Source organism: Nicotiana sylvestris, chromosome 2 (genome assembly GCF_000393655.2).
Source record: "Nicotiana sylvestris chromosome 2, ASM39365v2, whole genome shotgun sequence".
In the NCBI taxonomy this organism is placed as follows: domain Eukaryota; kingdom Viridiplantae; phylum Streptophyta; class Magnoliopsida; order Solanales; family Solanaceae; genus Nicotiana; species Nicotiana sylvestris.
In genome coordinates this window covers 124,813,195-124,831,954 of record NC_091058.1, presented here as the reverse complement: position 1 = coordinate 124,831,954, position 18,760 = coordinate 124,813,195, and the positions used below count along the sequence as shown (strand labels likewise).

At 41.0% G+C, this 18,760-nt stretch overlaps 1 pseudogene; it reads right to left on the bottom strand.

Annotated features, from left to right (window-relative positions):
* Positions 1–317: 317 nt before the first annotated feature.
* Positions 318–18,760, bottom strand: part of LOC104213849 (carbonic anhydrase, chloroplastic-like) — a 28,354-nt pseudogene continuing 9,911 nt past the window's right edge.

Genomic DNA, 18,760 nt, shown 5'->3' with positions numbered 1-18,760 from the left:
GTCCTGTAAAGTGGCTACCTGGTGTCATTTCTACGAAAATTGCCATATCCCAAGACAAAACAGAAATTATTGTGACCGCACTTTCTGAACTAGTAGAGCAAAGTTATCATCATACATTATTTTTCTCTGCAGAGCAGAGTTATTATCACAAACAAAAATCACAACTATTCTCTTTAACCATAAGATGGGAGAATCCTTGTCCACCCTCTCTTTTTATTTATTCAGAAATTCAAACTACCACTCATAGCTGACGAATAGAACAGGAGAAAAGCAAGAACAAAAGGTATCTTCTCCCGCCCGAATATGGTTTATTGAGTTCATATATAACAAGGATCAGAAAGACCGAAGTTGAGTCCCCAGAGCTCAAATCTTCCTTTCATGAGATCATAGTAACCTCCCTTCAATGCCAAAGTCTTATTCACCAAAGCATCGCTCACAAATGGGTACATAAGCAAATTGGCTAGTGATACATTCACAGCTTCCTACGTTTATCCATCCCTATTATTATTTATAAACTATTAGTTGATATTTATAAACAAAAGTAAAAAAGATAATTAGTGTGAGAACACTATTTTACATTCTCACAGTATTTGACTTGCTCTTCAAAAGTTTTATCCCCATATTCAGCTAGCACTTTTGCTTTGGCAGGCAATCCAGTTTTCACCCAATCCTCTATAAAGTCACTGCATCATCACATATAAACATATCTTCAAATTAGTAATATAACATAATTAATTAGTAAGTTAAACATTTTTTTCTTATTCATTATACTGTTAATATGTATAACTTAAATGGTTTACTTAACAATACATACATTGATTTAGAACTATCTTCTGGGAATTCCATGAGAGCCTTAATATCTCCACATGCACTATGGCCAATGACTAAAATGTTTTCTACCTTAAGATGGACAATTGCGTATTCGATTACAGCTCCTACTCCCGAGTATTTAGTCTGTTGCAATCCAAATCCAACTGTCACACCTCCTTTTTTTAAACATTTAGAGTCGCCACTTGGGAGATTTATGGTGTCCCAAGTCACCGGTTTTAAATCCCGAATCGAGGAAAAGATTAACTCTGTATTACAGTCCGCGAACCAGAAATCCGAGTAAGGAATTATGTTATCCTGGGAGAAGGTGTTAGGCATTCCCGAGTTACGTGGTTCTAGCACGATCGCTCAACCGTTATTTTGAGCTCAATTATTTGATTTTAAAAACATTTTTAGACCTAGGTTCATTTTAGCTTTCAAACTGCTTTTACTTAATTTTTAAAGAAGATTAAACGTCGTTTAAAATACGTCTTTGGATCGCGCCACATGAAATGCACCCGCAATCCTAAATATATTTTATTCAACGTTTAAGATTTGATTTGGGTCACATGAAATGCACACCCGAGTTTAGGAAGGTAATATTATTGAAATAACGCGCTTAAAGTAACTACACATTTCAACTTTGCGAGGGCCATGGAAATTCAACTAAATGGCACGCCTCGATTTCTAACGACTAAATTTAATTAAATGAGGGCCATGCATTTTGAAATTTTATTTGGCATGGCATGCCCCAAATTATTCTATTAAAGGTATTTCTAAACTTAGTTTTGAGGGCCATAACTATTGGCATCATTTAATATGACACACCTCAACTAATTAACACGATCTAATTAATTAAAACATTAAAGGAACTTGAATCCTACTTTTAATACTAATGCTCAAACGAATTAGAAGGAAATCTGTCCGGAAGAGAACATGGTCGAATATTCGAAAGAAAATGGCTTGGGCCATCAATAGCACTGAGATGGGAAAGTAAAAGGCAGGCCCAAACAACAACGGGCCCAATATCACAAATAAAACAGAGGTCATGAACGCAATTGGTAGTGCATCCAAAGACACTGGACCAACACTAAAGGCCCAGCTGCAGATTTCAATGCCAAATCAGGCATAAAAACTCAGAATTGTACACATTTTATTGAATGCCAATCATAAAACTATGTTAAGAACATGACCAAACTAACATCTTTGCTTCTTTGATTATTTAAACATAAAGCAACTAAAATTATAATTCTGATCTTGTCTGCACCTCGGACCCACGCTTGCCTTGGACTCACAAGACCACATCACAAGGTAAATGAACTTTGGGCCCAAACGAGCCCAAGCCAGATTTCAAGGCCCACTGCTGGAGGCTTTAAGACTCTATATCGAGTCTCCTCAGAAGCAGAAAACATATGTATAACCTTCCTTCCTAACAATAAACAGTCCTCAACCTGCAAGGCTTGAAATGTATAACTAAACTAGGGAAACTGAGCAGCATGCTCTCCATTCAACAACACTGGCCTCAACAGGCCAAAACAGACCTGACGCATACTTGCCATTACTAAAATTTCTTTGCAGTAGTTCTCTACACACTCATACATAGGATCAGGGACCTTCAAACATTTAAGCTAAGCAAGTGAAAAGGAAACACTTATACAACACCATAAAAGAATCTACAAAGATAATGACAAGAAACTAAATAGCTTATGTGAGCCTATGAGGACCTTGAAGACAAAATATAATAGATTTCGAAGCTGGTAATGTAACAGAGAAGGGCAGCAATCAGTTACTTCGACTCGAATTACATGATTCCAACACAAATAGCCATAACAAGCTTCATTTCCATTCAAGGTTTGAAGGAAATACCTGGAAATAAGATAGAAACCACAAGAGTGAAGAATCAGTATCTAGCAGCGAGCAGCACATCACAGATTTGAGTAACAATCAGTAAAAACCCAGGGTTAACACAGGTTGACACACATCAAACCCCAAAACCTAAATCAATTCACACTTAACCTCAGATGAACCAAAATGCTGCAAAACATTGAAAACTTTGCAGAAATCCAAACAAAAGACCAATGGAACAGTGAAAACTTCAAACAAAACTAAAACCCAAAGCTTTTCCAGCACAAGATCAAGCCATTTACACTTAAAGGTTTCAGAAATTGTTTTGTAATCTAGGAACAACTTAAGATTTTGGGCAGAATTCCAATGGAATAGTGTTTTTTTTTCAAAATTTCAATCGTCCGGTGTATTTCTGATTTTTTAGCTCTCCAAAATCTGACTTGAGCTCTAAGTAACAATGCATTTATAGGCAAGCTACTAGGGCAGCCTCAAAGAGTTCAAAATTGCACTTAAAACCTTCTGAAATTTTCATTTTAGCTTAGAAATCCCTAGTGTAAACCTCAGAATTTCAGAATAGCCCCCACCCCAGCTTCTAGGAAGCTTCCTAGTTCGGTTATATACGATTCCCAAGCCTAGACTACCCAAATTACCCCTTAATGACCCTGTTATTACCCGAAGGAACCGGACAGAGCTTGGGTCGATTCGACCCAATTGAATTTATTCAGGTCCGGCCCAAACTAGTAAATCAAAGATCAGAGGCATAAACCCAAACCCAACCCAAGTCGATTTGATTGAAACAAAATGTTCATAACAGAGACGAGTCTGAACAACAGAAATCAAGTACTGGACTAAGATTAAAGAGATTACCAGATAAAACTAACCTAACTAATCAAGCTAAGTGACCTAACATTTTTTAAAATAGCATGCATAATAGACACTCATAAACGAACACAAAAGACCTAACGGGACAACAAATAATAGAAGAAACGAAGAAGTAGAGGAGGAAAAGAACTGAATAGAAGAAAAGACACATACCCAAGAGGACCCAGACAAAAGGGCCTAAGTGACAGCCTTCAACTCATCGATTCCTACCCTATATGAAGTTAATCCTATGTTCTTAATATCAAGAACACACGAGTAACATCGATTTAGGCCTAAATCTTCTAAACCTCGCTGATTCTGACCTTTGGACTTTTAGGGTTGTTCATTCAAATCTGGATTCGAGGAGCTTCACCAATATTCGTGGAAAATCGACCCGGGATTTGGGAAGAGGGGGTCAGGGTGGTTCTGTGGTGTAATTTTGGGGTCGATTGGACAAGTTAGGGTTTTGGTCATCCTCTTCGATTCAAGATTCGAAGAGTTATGATAAGATTCGAAGAAGGGGTTTTGGAGATTTGGGAAGAGGAGAAGGAGGGGAGTCTATGGCGTTAATTTGGGGTCGATTGGAGTACCATCGCCGGCGGAGATGATTTTCGGCAGGCGGTTCCGGCGGAGGTGATGAGGGTCTGGTGAAGGAGATGAGAGGGGGTAGGGGGACTGTTTGGACAATTATATATCAAGATGAGGTTAGTTCTGGACCGTCAGATCAACTAACCTCGACGGTCGAAATTAAAGGATATCAAAACGACGTCGTTTCGGATGAAGGGGTGACCGGACCGGGTTGAGACGCGGGTTTGGGCAGAGTTTCGGTGCATAACAACTGGGCCTGCATTTGGATTTTAGCCCAACAGATTTTTAAGAGCAAATTCCTTTTCTCTTTTTCTTTTTCTATTATTCCTCTTTTTCTTTTTTTTTCTATAATTAATTGAAATCCCAAATTAACCCCTAAATTGATCTAATCTTTAAAATTAGGCTAATTATCTACTATGATATTTACAGAAATTAATTACTCCTAAATTAAAAGAGGAAATTACTAATTTAAAACTAAAAGGCTAAAAATGCAAAAGTACGCCAATTTTTGTAATTTTTCCATATTTATAAAACAACTAATTTGCTAATTAATCCTAGAATATAGAGTTAAATCCTACATGCAAATGTCACGTATTTTTGTGTTTTCCATTAGTTAAAATAAAATAAACATACACAGTCGAATGCAAACAATTAACAGAAAATGTCACAAAAATCCACAAAATTGCCAACACTGAAGAAATTATTTTGTTTTGAATTTATGGGAGTAATTCATATAGGGCAAAAATCACGTGCTCACAGCTTCCCCTCTTTGCACGGAAACACGAAGAGTTTTCGTGCAAAGATAAGTGAGCGGATACGAGCGATTTTTGCCCGTTTGAATACTCCGTATGAAGAATTTTTGAAAGATTTGACCGCACCCTGCTTCTGAGGTTGCCTACATATCCTTGGATAAAAAGGAATCAGGTTAGTGTAGTTCGGGAAGTTTTGGTAGCTGGGACTACCATGAAGCTGTGATTTCACTGTTGATGTTGCTGCTGCTGCTACTGCTTACTGCATCCCCTTATTACACCATGATAAAATGAAAAGGAGCTAGACTATACTATGGTATATGGATTATAAAATCCTATTTATAACTTCAGCCTTGCTCTAGTGGTTCTTGTTGCCTTGTTGACTTGTATTCTCCCGATGGAATCCCCTTGTTGCCGCTTTGAATTGTATTCTGAGATGTTTTCCGCTTCTCCAGATGGATGCCTGACTGCCAACTACACTTTGATGATGTTTTTCCTTTCTCCGATTGGATGCTTGATTACTGAACTCGAATGTATTCCTTGCTCTCCAAGCGGGCTCCTGACTTCAAACTTGAAATGTATTCCCTGCTTTCCAGGCGGGCTCCTGACTTCTAACTTGAAGTGCATTCCCTACTCTCTAGGTGGGCTCCTAACTTCAAAAATAGACAAAGCAAAGAATTTGAAAGCTAAAACTTGAATTGTACTCCCTTGTTCTCCAGGAGGGCTCCTGACTTCAACTTGAAATGTATCCCTCGCTTTCCAAGCGGGCTCCTGACTTCAATTTGAAATGTATTCTCTTCTCTCCAGGCGGGCTCCAGACTTCAACTTGAAACGTATTCCCTGCTCTCCAGGCGGGCTCATGACTTCAACTTGAAACGTATTCCCTGCTCTCCAAGCGGGCTCCTGATTGCTAAACTTGAATGTATTCCCTGCTCTCCAGGCGGGCTCCTGACTTCTCACTTGAAGTGCATTCCCTGCTCTCCAGGCGGGCTCATGACTTCAAAAATAGACCAAGCAAAGAATTTGAAAGTTAAAACTTGAATTATACTCCCTTGTTATCCAGGCGGGCTTCTGACTTCAACTTGAAAGTATTCTCTGCTCTCCAGGCGGACTCCTGATTTCAAAATAGACAAAACAAATAAAACAAAGAAAATTTTCTGCCCCAGTTTGGTAGCTGGGCACATGGGTGAGTATTAAACTGAATCATTTTACCAATTATTACTAAGAATTTGAAAGTTAAGTCCTATTATCCAAGGAGGTCCTGCCAACTGACAATTATAGATCTAAGCTATATCTTCTAAAGGCATTGCTTCCGCTAAGTCCTGTTATCTAAGAGGGTTTTAAACTACATCCTATTATCCAGGAAGGCCCTAAAAATCAAAATCAAGTCTTGTCCTAAAATGACACTTTTATGACTGAATTATACTACCTTATGACAGGATTTTATGCTACATCTTGTGATCCAATGGAAATCATTAAAACTAAGTCCCACTATTCAGGAGGGTCCTGAAAACTCCTAATTGAATCCTATTTTAAACATGCAGACCAACTTATATTCCTCTGGGGATACATTTGTGCTAAATTATGTGGCTCATGATTGTTTTGAACTTTAAACTAGGTCCCATTATTCAGGAGGGTCCTGAAGCTTACTGTCAAACCTGTTTGATGCTTGCCTTTCCTTACGGAGAGTTCCTCTGAACCAAACGAACTTTTCTGCCCCTGTTTCAATCAAAGAACATTTTGTCAGTTTAAAATGGTGGTTACTTTCTTGCATTCGTGTTGAAGATCCTTCCACTGCATTGTTTTGTTTTGACTGTCTTCCCCGCACTGGCCCTGAACCGCCTGACTTTCTGACTGACTTTCAAACCCCTGACCTTTGATGGCCCAAGTGTTATATACTCATGCTGTTATTTTACACCTCTGACCCCTTTATCTGAACCTTTGCATTTCCATGACAATACCAAATCATTCCACCAATGAAAGTTCTAGTGATTCCTTGTACCCCCATTTACATCATGTTATCCTTTGTATGCTTTGACCACGCTCTGCTTTGCAATTTTGGAAGTTGGTAGTGAACTTTGAAATTACTTCTTATTTGCTTAAATATAACTGACATTGAGGAACGTCTTAAAGAAATAAACCCAAGAGAAATGAAATGCAATGACTTTCAGAGTTAAAGATAAAGAAATCCAAAAGTGGAAGACTATGAAGAGAAAGAAAAGAGACTTATCTGAGTGGAACAGCTGGTACCAATGATCTTGACATGCATTTTGTATTAATCAGCCTAATCTGTCCAAACAATCAACATCGATTTGCCACACTTTTGTTGACCCGGAATTGCCGTAACTTGATTTCTTCACCCAAATCCCGACTTTGTTCATCCTGCGGTGCCTTGAAAGGTTTTTACCAGCAGACCTCTCTCATTCATTCATCTATCAACTCACTTTTACCTTAAGATGCCCGTGAGGGTTTTCACCAATAAGACTCTCTCATTTTCATTTTTCTCTGCTCCCGTCGTCTTACGGTGCCTGCGAGGGTTTTCACCAATAATACTCTCTTATTTTTTATTTCTTTTCCCTGTTTAGACCAGAGTGTTGCCCCTGACATGAATCACCTCTACCTGCTTGGCTTGGCATTTCCCGAAGACTGATCGAAATGTCTTTCTTTGGACCGTAATATGGCTTTTGGATGGGTTTAGAAAGGAAGGGCATAAAAAGCTCAAAACAATTTGATTGGGTTCCAACTTACAACCTTCGGAATCAGATTTCTGATAACCACCACAACTTCTGCCACAGTTTTTTATTTGGGGACTTTTGGATTTTTGCTTTGATGGGAACGAACCGTGAGGCTGCCTACATATTCTTAAAAGGAATTAGGTCAAACGTAGTCATGACATAGGAATTACTTTGTTTGTTGTGATTTTCCTTCTCTTTTTCTTTCTCTTTTTTTTTCTTCTTTTTTTTCTCTCTTTTTCTTTTCTTTTCTTTTCTTTTTCTTTTCTTTCTCTTTTCATTCATTCTTTCTTTTTTATTTTTCCTTTCTACTTCTCTCTCCTTTCTTTACTTATCTTTACGCTTGTATTTCGATATTTTCTATTGATTTCGAAAGAGTGGTATAAAATAAAATAAATGAGGCTCAGAGGGGCAGAGTGGGATAAAGTGTTTAGATAGCAGAACAAAATGCATTCGTCATTTCAATATTCGAGACATGCCAAATACAAATAAGTACAATCAAAGAAAGAAATCATAAATAATATCTCTTCGCAAGAATTGATAGCCATTTCTACACATTTGTCTTCTACATCTGTCAAATACAATGCACCATTGGACAACACTCTAGTCACAACAAACGGCCCTTGCCAATTTGGGGCGAATTTTCCTTTTGCTTCAACCTGATGAGGAAGAATGCGTTTCAATACTAACTGCCCCACTTCAAACTTCCGTGGACGCACCTTCTTGTTGTATGCTCTTTCTATTCTGTGTTGATACAACTGGCCATGACACACTGCTGCCAGTCTCTTCTCATCGATCAAACGCAATTGTTCCAAGCGGGTTTTGACCCACTCCTCATCATCGATCGCAGCCTCCGCGGCAATTCAAAGGGATAGAATTTCCACTTCTACGGGTATCACTGCTTCAGTGCCATATACCAACAAATAAGGAGTCGCCCATACTGAAGTACGGACAGAAGTGCGGTAACCCAGCAATGCAAGCGGCGGCTTTTCATGCCACTTCCTAGAACCTTCCACTATTTTTCGAAGTATTTTCTTTATGTTCTTGTTGGTCACCTCAACTGCTCCGTTTGCCTTAGGGCGGTATGGGGTAGAATTGCGATGTGTAATCTTGAACTGCTGACATACCTCTTTCATCAGATGATTATTGAGATTATCCCCATTGTCTGTAATGATCACCTTCGGTATCCCGAACCGGCAAATGATATTTGAATGCACAAAATCAACCACTACCTTCTTGGTTACATACTTGAATGTTTTAGCCTCTACCCACTTGGTGAAATAATCAATGGCCACCAGAATAAACCTGTGCCTGTTGGACGGTGCTGGCTCGATTGGTCCAATGACATTCATTCCCTAAGCAACAAAAGTCCATGGTGCAGACATTGTATGTAATTCAGATGGTGGAGAATGAATCAAATCTCCATGCACTTGGCGCTGATGACATTTGCGCACGCAACGGATACAATCTCGCTCCATAATGAGCCAATAATAACCTACCCGGAGAATCTTCTTTGCCAGCACATGCCCACTCATGTGGAGTCCACAGACTCCAGAATGTACTTCGGTCATGATAGTCGCGGCATGTCTGGTATCTACACATCTTAATAACCCAAGATCTGGAGTTCTTTTGTACAAAACTCCTCCACTGAAGAAAAATCCACCTGCCAAGCGATGAATTGTTCTCTTTTGATCACCTATGGCTTGTACTGGATATACTCCCCTTTGGATGTATTCCTTGATGTCATAAAACCAAGGCTCCCCATCGAGCTCTTCCTCCACCATGTTACAATAAGCATGCTGATCATAGACCTGAATATGCAACGGGTCAACATAAGCCTTATCCGGATGATGTAACATCGATGCCAGGGTAGACAAAGTATCGGCAACCTCATTGTGGATCATCGGAATATCCCTGAACTCTATTGATTGATACCATTGACAAAGATCATGCAAACATTGCCGGTACGGTATGGGTTTTAAATCCCGTGTTTCCCATTCTCCCTGAATCTGGTGTAGCAGAAGGTCCGAGTCACCCAAGACCAAGACTTCCTGGACACCCATATCCACAACCATCCTCAAACCCAAAATGCATGCCTCGTATTCCGCCATGTTGTTAGTACAGTAGAACCGAAGCTGTGTTGTAATAGGGTAATGATGACCTGTTTCAGAAACAAGTACCGCACTTATTCCAACGCCTTTCATGTTAGCAGCACCATCAAAGAAAAGCTTCCATCCTGGCCTTTCAATCTGTTCCAACTCATCAATGTGCATTACCTCTTCATCAGGGAAGTAGGTCTTCAAAGGTTTGTATTCTTCATCCACAGGATTCTCAGCCAAATGGTCAGCCAATGCTTGTACTTTCATTGCGGTCCTAGTCACATAGATAATGTCAAATTTTGTGAGCAAGATCTGCCACTTTGCAAGACTTCCCATGGGCATAGGCTTCTGGAAGATATACTTCAACGGATCCAAGTGAGAGATGAGGTAAGTAGTATAAGATGACAAATAATGTTTCAGCTTCTGGGCTACCCAAGTTAGGGCGCAACACGTCCTCTTAAGCTGAGTGTACTTAACCTCATAAGATATGAACTTCTTGTTGAGATAATATATGACCTGATTCTTCCTTCCAGTTATGTCATGCTATCCCAACACGCATCCAAATGTGTCCAAGACTGTCAAATACAGAATCAATAGTCTCCCTGGTTCCGGCGGGACCAACACAGGTGGGTTTGAAAAGTACCACTTTATCTTATCAAATTCTTCCTGACATTCATCTGTCCACTTGACTGCAACATCTTTCTTTAACAATTTGAATATAGGCTCACAAGTTGTCGTGAGCTGAGCAATAAATTGGCTGATGTAATTCAATCTTCCCAACAGACTCTTCACCTCAGTCTTGTTCTTTGGAGGTGGTAATTCCTGGATGGCTTTGATTTTTGACCGGTCTAATTCAATACCTCGTCGGCTGACTATGAATCCCAACAACTTTCCATACGGAAAACTGAACGCGCATTTTGCAGGATTAAGCTTGAGATTGTACCTGCGAAGCCTTTGGAAGAACATTCTCAGGTCTCTGACATGGTCAGGCTGCTTTCTAGACTTTACAATCACATCATCCACATAAATCTCGATCTCCCTGTGTATCATATCGTGGAATATAGTCGTCATTGCCCTCGTGTAGGTTACCCCAGCATTTTTCGAACCAAATGGCATGACCCGATAACAGTACGTTCCCTGGGGCATGATGAATGTTGTCTTTTCTGCGTCTTCTTCATCTATTAAGATCTGGTGGTAGCCCGCATAACAATCCACAAAATAACCAATCTCATGTTTGGCACAATTATCGATCAATATATGAATGTTCGGCAATGTGAAGTTATCCTTGGGACTCGCCTTGTTGAGGTCTCGATAATCAACACATACCCTGGTCTTGCCATCCTTCTTCGGCACAGGAACTACATTGGCTAACCATGTGGGATACCGAGTGACCCGAATGACCTTGGCCTCAAACTTTTTGGTGACCTCTTTCTTAATTTTCACACTCATATCAGTTTTAAATTTCCTCAACTTTTTCTTGACAGGGAGGAATGCCGGATCAATGGGCAATTTGTGAACCACCAAGCAGTGCTTAGACCTGGCATGTCATCATAGGACCACGCAAAAACATCTTTATACTCAAACAGTGTTTTAATTATCTCATCTCTGAGCTGTGGTTCAAGATGGACACTTATTTTAATTTCCCGGACATTATCTTGGTCCCCTAAATTGATTACTTCTGTATCACTCAGGTTAGGCTTGGGCTTTTCTTCAAAATGGCTTAATTCTTTACTAATCTCTTCAAAGGCTTCATCTTCATCATATTCCGATTCAACATCACACTCTATTTCTTGAATTACTATTTCAGAATTAGATTGGCTTTTAAGACTGGGCCGAAGATTCTGCATGCATGTCATATCATTGAAGCCAACATAAAAAGAACTATACAAGGAAGAAAGGAAAACAAAAATAAAACTATTAGGAAGAGAGGAAAAGAGAAATTGCATTTCATTGAAATTAAAGATAACGGGGTTTATACATCCAAACGGACGGAACATAGCATCTGAATTACAACCCTGGAATAATCCAGATAAATTGAAAGAAAATCAAATAAAACTACCAAAACTCCCTCCTGGTGGGGAGAGGAGTAGCTTCCCAATTGTTAATCTTTGCACTGGGCCCAACAAATTGCACATCCGCCTTGCTAGAACCCTCTCCAGCTTCCGATACGTTCACATCGGCGAATATCCTCTCGAACCTTTCCATAAAATCTCCATCCACATCAACCACCAAACTGGTACCATCATCACTGGGCACTTTCTGGTACAAGGCCTGACAAACGATCAGGAAAGATGCGGGACTGGCTTTGGAAGGGCCCATGCTCTCTATTTCATTTTTCTGGCTCTTCTCACGTCTGCGACTGTGGGCTTGAACCCCAGACCGAATGTATCCAAGTTTTTAGGAAGAGAAACCGGATGTACGATACCTTGCAGAGATGAACCCAAGCCCTTCCCCGGCACAAAACCATTTTTCAACATTTCAACGGCTACCATGACTGATGCAGCAACTACCCTTGGAGTCGGCACGCACTTCCCTTCAGGAATTTTCTCTACCGATACCGTGTCAAAAACATGATAAACCCACAGCCCCTTGTCATCTTCAAACTCTATGAATGGAACAATGGCATCACTGGGAACACACAAATTGTCTTCGCTATGTATAACAATTTCCTGTCTATCCCATTCAAACTTAACCATTTGATGCAGAGTGGACGGGACCACTTTGGCAACATGAATCCAGGGTCTACCAAACAACATATTGTAAGAAACAGCCACATCGAGCACCTAGAATTCCATAGTAAATTCAACTGGCCCTATTGTAAGCTCGAGCACTATGTCCCCGACCGAATCTTTCCCTCCACCGTCGAATCCCCGAACATAGATATTGTTCTTGTGATTCTTTCATCATCCACTTTCAACTTGTTCAGTGGAAAGAGGGAAAACATTTGCACTGGAACCGTTGTCAACCAGTACCCGAGTAACCATGGAATCTTCACATTTCACCGTCAGATAGAGGGCTCTATTATGCTTGGTACCCTCCACGGGCAACTTATCATCAGAAAAAGTGACTCCGTTTACCTCAATTATCTTGTTAGCTATCTTTTCCAAGTGGTTTATTGAGATTTGTCAGGAATGTGGGCTTCGTTCAAGATCTTCATCAAAGCCCAATGATGCTCGTCTGAATGGATCAATAATGACAAGAGCGAGATCTGAGCCGGTGTCTTCCTTAACTGCTCTACAATGGAATAGTCTTGTACTTTCATCTTTCTCAGAAATTCTTCTTCTTCTTCCTCGGTCACCGCTTTCTTCACGAACACTGGATTATCTTTTGAGGTCTTAGCTTTTCTCAACTCTTCGGGGGCAAAGCATCTCCCCGATCGAGTTAGACCATGGGTCTCACACACTTCTTCTTTAACCTCTTTCCCCTTGTAAGTCACTGTCACTCGTTCATAATTCCATGGGACTGCCTTGCTGTTGACTATCAGTAATTGAGTTACCGGTTTAATAATGACAGGATCTGTGCGGGCGCCCTTCACAATTACCACAGGCTTGTTCGTCACTCCTGGTACAACCACTTTTGCTCTTTCATATTTTCCTGCAACGTCACTTGAGGACCCCTTATTTACCTCCACAGATGGTTCATTATTTGCCCCGTTCAACTTGATCATAAACTTCTCACATGTTGACTTTTCAAACGGCTTTTCTTCACTAGGCCGAATCATCATGACGGTTTGCGAAGGCTTCTTATGCTCCCCTCCCTTATGCACTATCTCAATCATATTAGTCTTATGATGGGCCGACAACGGGTTCTGGTTGATGTTGGGTGCCTCCGGGGCTTGGACCTCAATCCGATTAGTATCAATGATCTCTTGAATAGCTGTTTTCAATTTCCAACATTTCTCTGTGTCATGACCCGGGGTTCCTGAACAATACTCACAACTCACCGAGCGGTCAAGATTTCTGGGAGGGGGATTTGGCAGTTTAGCCTCGATCGGATTCAATATACCCAACTGTCTCAGTCGGTGGAATAGACTAGCATATGATCTCCCAATGGAGTGAAAGTCTTCTGCTTCTGCAACCTCTCATTCTTAAAGGCTTGATTTGGCCAAAAACTTGTTCCAGGGGGATTTCTGTAGACTCTTGGGGGTGGATGGGCATTTTGTGGAGCTAGGTATGTACTTTGTGGAGCTGGTGAACGCCATTGTGCATGAGTAGAAGGTTGGGTATAGGTTTGTGCATGATGGACGGAAAAATGGGGATCTGGCGGTGGGTAGTAGTGTTGCGGTGGGCTATATGAAGTATGGGGGTAAGTTTGGTGGTAGGGTCGAGGTGGGTTGTAGTAACGTGGAAGGTTCCTGGAACTGACCCAAGCTCCCAACTCAATTGTCGCAACGTCCTCTTTCTTCTTTTTCCTGAATACACCTCCAGTACCATTTTGAATGGCCTGGGTGGTCGCTTTGATTGCTGAATAACTCATGATCTTGTTGGACTTGAGTCCCTCCTCAACCATGCCTCCCATTTTTACAACTTCATCAAAGGACTTGCCCACTGCTGACACCAAGTGACCAAAATAAGTGGGTTCCAAAGCCTGCAAGAAATAATCAACCATCTCACTTTCTTTCATCGAAGGGTCAACCCTCGCTGCTTGCTCTCTCCACCGGAATCCATATTCCCTGAAACTCTCACCGGGCTTCTTCTCAATCTTTGTTAATGACAGACGGTTTGGGATAATATCAGGGTTGTACTGAAAATGGCAGGCATAGGCTTGGGCCAAATCGTCCCATGTGTACCACCTGCTGTGATCTTGTCTGGTATACCATTATAATGCCGATCCACTCAGACTTTGGCTGAAATATGCCATCAACAAATCATCTCTTCCACCTGCTCCTCTCATCTTGCTACAAAATCCTCTTAAGTGTGCTACTGGGTCACCATGCCCGTCGTACAGATCAAACTTGGGCATTTTGAACCCTGCTAGTAACTGAACATCTGGGAACAGACATAAATCTTTATAGGCCACACTTACTTGACCTCCCAACCCCCTCATATATCTGAATGATTGTTCTAAGTTTTTGACCTTTCTGATCATCTCTTCATGCTCGAGATTTTTGGGTGGCTTCTCGGTCTCTGCCGAGAGATCAAGATGAGGGGTGTAAGAATATGGTTCTGGAACTTTAAAGGTGGGTTCAGGGGGATAGTACTGGTTTTCATGAGTTTGGAACAGAGGTTCACTCGAAGATCGGTGTAATGCAGCGGATGAAGGTGCCACCAAAACAGGAGTGATTGGTGGAGGAGGGTATGGGACTTGTTTGGGTGGTGGAGCTTGATAAGTATGGGAAGTGGTGCCATAGCATTGTTGGTAGAGGGGAACGGCTGGAGATGAGTTCATAGTGGGAGGCTCCTGAGGTTGGTCCGATGGTGGGATATAAGCAGGGTTGGCGGGATAAACCGGTGGTGGATGCCCCTTTGCCCAGGCTTGGTACATCTCAGCCATCTGTTGCTTTAACTTATACATCTCTTCCTTCATTGCATTAACATCCAGTTCTTCCACCTCTTTTGACGGGTCGACAATACTTGTCTCCGGTTCTTGGTTGGCCATATTCAGCCTGTCTTTTGATCGGGTGTTGTATGAGTGAGTTGCTAGAATGCCAATCAGCTAACCACCTGCCTGGACTCAATACATCAACAACAACCTTGTTGGTGGTTAGGGCTTTAACAAATTAGTAACCGCACATTTGGGGAATGAATGCACCTAAGCAGTTAACCGTTTCTATTATGCATTTGATCGGCTGCTTGCGTCATCCCGACTTTTCCATTTGCAACTTCTTTCTTCTCTTTTTCCATTCTGGCCTTTTCTTTTGTTTTTATCCTCTCATTTCTCTCTTGTTTTTCCATTGCTTCTTCCTCTTATTTTCTCTCTTTTCTTTTCTTCTTCTGTTTTTTCTTCTTCCTTTTTTTTCCTGTTTTGCTCTCTTTTTTTCCTTCTTCTTTCTTTTTTCTCTTTTGGTTATGGTCGAATCCTATGGAGATTGCCTACGTATCATGACCCCGCATTAATCAGACCGAGCGTAGTTTTGGGAGATAAGTACGAAAGTAAATAAAACAATTTTAGGGATTTTCAATTTCTTAAAAAGCAAATGCTTTGATTACAGAGACTCAACACTAACAGACTCCAAGAGAAACTAACAAGCGCTGATGGAAAGATGAAATACAGACTCCAAAAATAAACTATCATACTCCGATGGAAGAAAATGCAGACTCGACAACGAATAACAGACTCCAACAGAAAGAAAATACAGACTCAAATGAATTATTATGAATACATCAATGCTCCTGGTGCCCGCGGGACATCATTCGGTCTCGCCGCAAGCCTATATGCAAGATCCCTTTGAAGTCGGTCCAAGTTACTCATTATCTGCTTAACAAATATCATCAGTACCGCGAAGAAGGTAGTGCGAGTCATATACTCACAGACTTGGCACTTCATAACGATATAATCGGCGATGTTTCTAATTCTCTCTCTTATGACACCTTTTTCTTGTAGCAACCGCCCGATTTCCTGGCCCCTGGCTTCCAAAGTTTGCTCAGCCACTTGATTTTGCTCCTGAAGTTGTTGCAAATCTATTTCTAATTGTGCCAATGCTGTATAACAATGTTCTCTTTCAAACTTGAAGTCTTTCCCCTGTTTGATCATTTTATTTTCCGTGGTGATGGCCCTTTTCTTTAATCCCGCGATCTCATCATCGTACTTTTCTTTCAACTACTTAACCAGGCGTGCTCGTTCATCTGCATTTTTAGCCAACTGTTTTCGAGCCTTGGCTAGTTCACTTTCTGCTTTGTTCAAATTAAAACTATAGTCGCTCACTTTCTTCCTCAAGTTAGCTATGAGTTTCTCTTCTTTGGCACTTCGGGTTGGGTTTTCTGCCGCTATTTTCATTTTCTGAATCTGGGCTCGAAGGGCCTCATTTTCTATGGCTAGATTTTTCTTTTCTCCTTCGTCCGCCGCGGCTTGCAAGATATTTTCAAACTGAAGGTCCCTGACTTGTTTTTCCAATTTGCTTATGGTAGCCCTATACCCGTTTTCTTTGGCCAACCAGTCTCATTGCACTTGTGCTCCGTCAGTGAACTGTTGGACATGGGGTATCTTTGCGGGACTTTCGGGATCATGTTGCACGCGGGATATTTTACCATACCAAGAAATATAACTGGGCTCTACCTCGCCTCTGAATAGATCTCATACTTGAGTATTAGGCCCTAAGAATCTGCACTGATGCCAAATCCGACGCACTTTTTCTTCTAGAAAGGCAGCTTTTGGCTCTAACTCAATGACCTGCCGACTCAAATCTTCATCGTGTGGGATGGTCTGGTATCATCCTAATTGATGTAGGACTCTGTGCGGAGCATAAGCCTGGATACTTCGAAGACCCATCAGCAGCAAAAAAACACCTCGACCGACATATAGATCACTTCATTGATCGAGAGCCACCCGATCATCCATTCGATCTTGTTTGCACTCAAAGATCTCAGATGAACATGCCATGATTCTGTACCATCCGGGAAATCATAACCCTCTACCCACTTTTCATGTTTTCGATGCATTCAAGGCCAGTCATACCACAATTCAAGTATCCGGGACGGTGGCAAAGGTGTTCCTCCATCCATAGTTGTAACAACATATTGCACCAAAGAACTTCCCTCCTTCTCGACAATGGGTCAATGATCGGTAAATTTCCACCAAGATCAACGGCACTATAGTCCCATTTGCCTTTTTCATTATAAAGTTGGCTATCCCTACAAGTCCCAGCTCTATGTTTCCGTCTTTTCTAGGGCAAACAAAAATACCCAGGAACACCGCTATGAAAGCTAATCCTCTCCGAGCTTCCCACTTGTTTTGGTTTCCCGCGTGAGTAAGACCGGTATCTGGCGTTTCAAAGCCACGGGGATTCCCGTAACGTCGATATAGAAAGTAGAAGATACAGAATCCTTTGGCCAAATTTCCATCTCGGATGTCATGACCGATGCTTAACAAGTCCAAAAATTTATAAGGGGTTACTATTCTTGGTGCCACCGGGTATTGACTTCTAAGATTCCCTTCGAAACTGGCATAGCTTGCTATCGCTTCCAGTGTAGGAGTTAACTAGAAATCAGCGAAGTGAAATACATTATGCGCTGGGTCCCAGAATGGTATCAAGGCCTCAATCACGTCTTTTCTTGGCTTAACCTTCAAGAGCCCGATAAGACCACCCAATGCTTTTGTCACAGCCTTTCTTCTATCTTCCCCTAAATCATGCCACCACATATGTAGCTCTAAAGGGATCTCTTCACTGACTAAGAAAGGTTCATTTTGAATGGTGCTCATCCTGCACATTTATTAAGGTGATTTTAATTAAAAGGAAACTATGACTCGTTTTGACTCAAGAAAAATGACCATCCTTTTTTTCCAAATTTTTCACACAAATATCCGGCTTTGCCAATACGGCCTTTCAGCACTTCGAAAACAAAGATTCTAAGGCTGCGTCGGTTAGACAGCCAAAACCTTTAAAAGAGACTAAAAGTGGTTGTTCTTGAAAAACAGCCTTTCGGTGCCGATTTAGGGACATTTGGCTATTTCTGACAAGAATGACATCACCCTAATTATTTTCAAATAAAAGTGAAATGTTCTTTTGTGTTATTTTTTGCAAAAAGGAAGTTGGACCCGATGGGGGTTGCCTACGTATCTCACACCCTCTGAGAATCAAACTGGCATAGTTCGGGAAATTTTTTTAAGAAAATAAACCCAACTTCTTTTTTCTTTTCCACAAAGATTTTTTTTTCCTATTTTTTTTAAAATTCACAAAATTCCCCTCTTTTTTTCAAAATTTCGGCAGAGTTTCAGTATACTTTTAGGGACATTGGTTTTCACCGCAGGTAATTACCTCACACTGCTATTTTCTTTTCCAAATCCTCTCCCTTTTATTCAAAAGCCAGTCAGCATGCAAATCCGAAGCAAATAAATGCACAAGTAGCAAGTAAGATGCATCAGGATGATCTTTTTATTTCGGGTACACCTGCCCTAGAAAGACCCAACCCCTGTGTTGAGT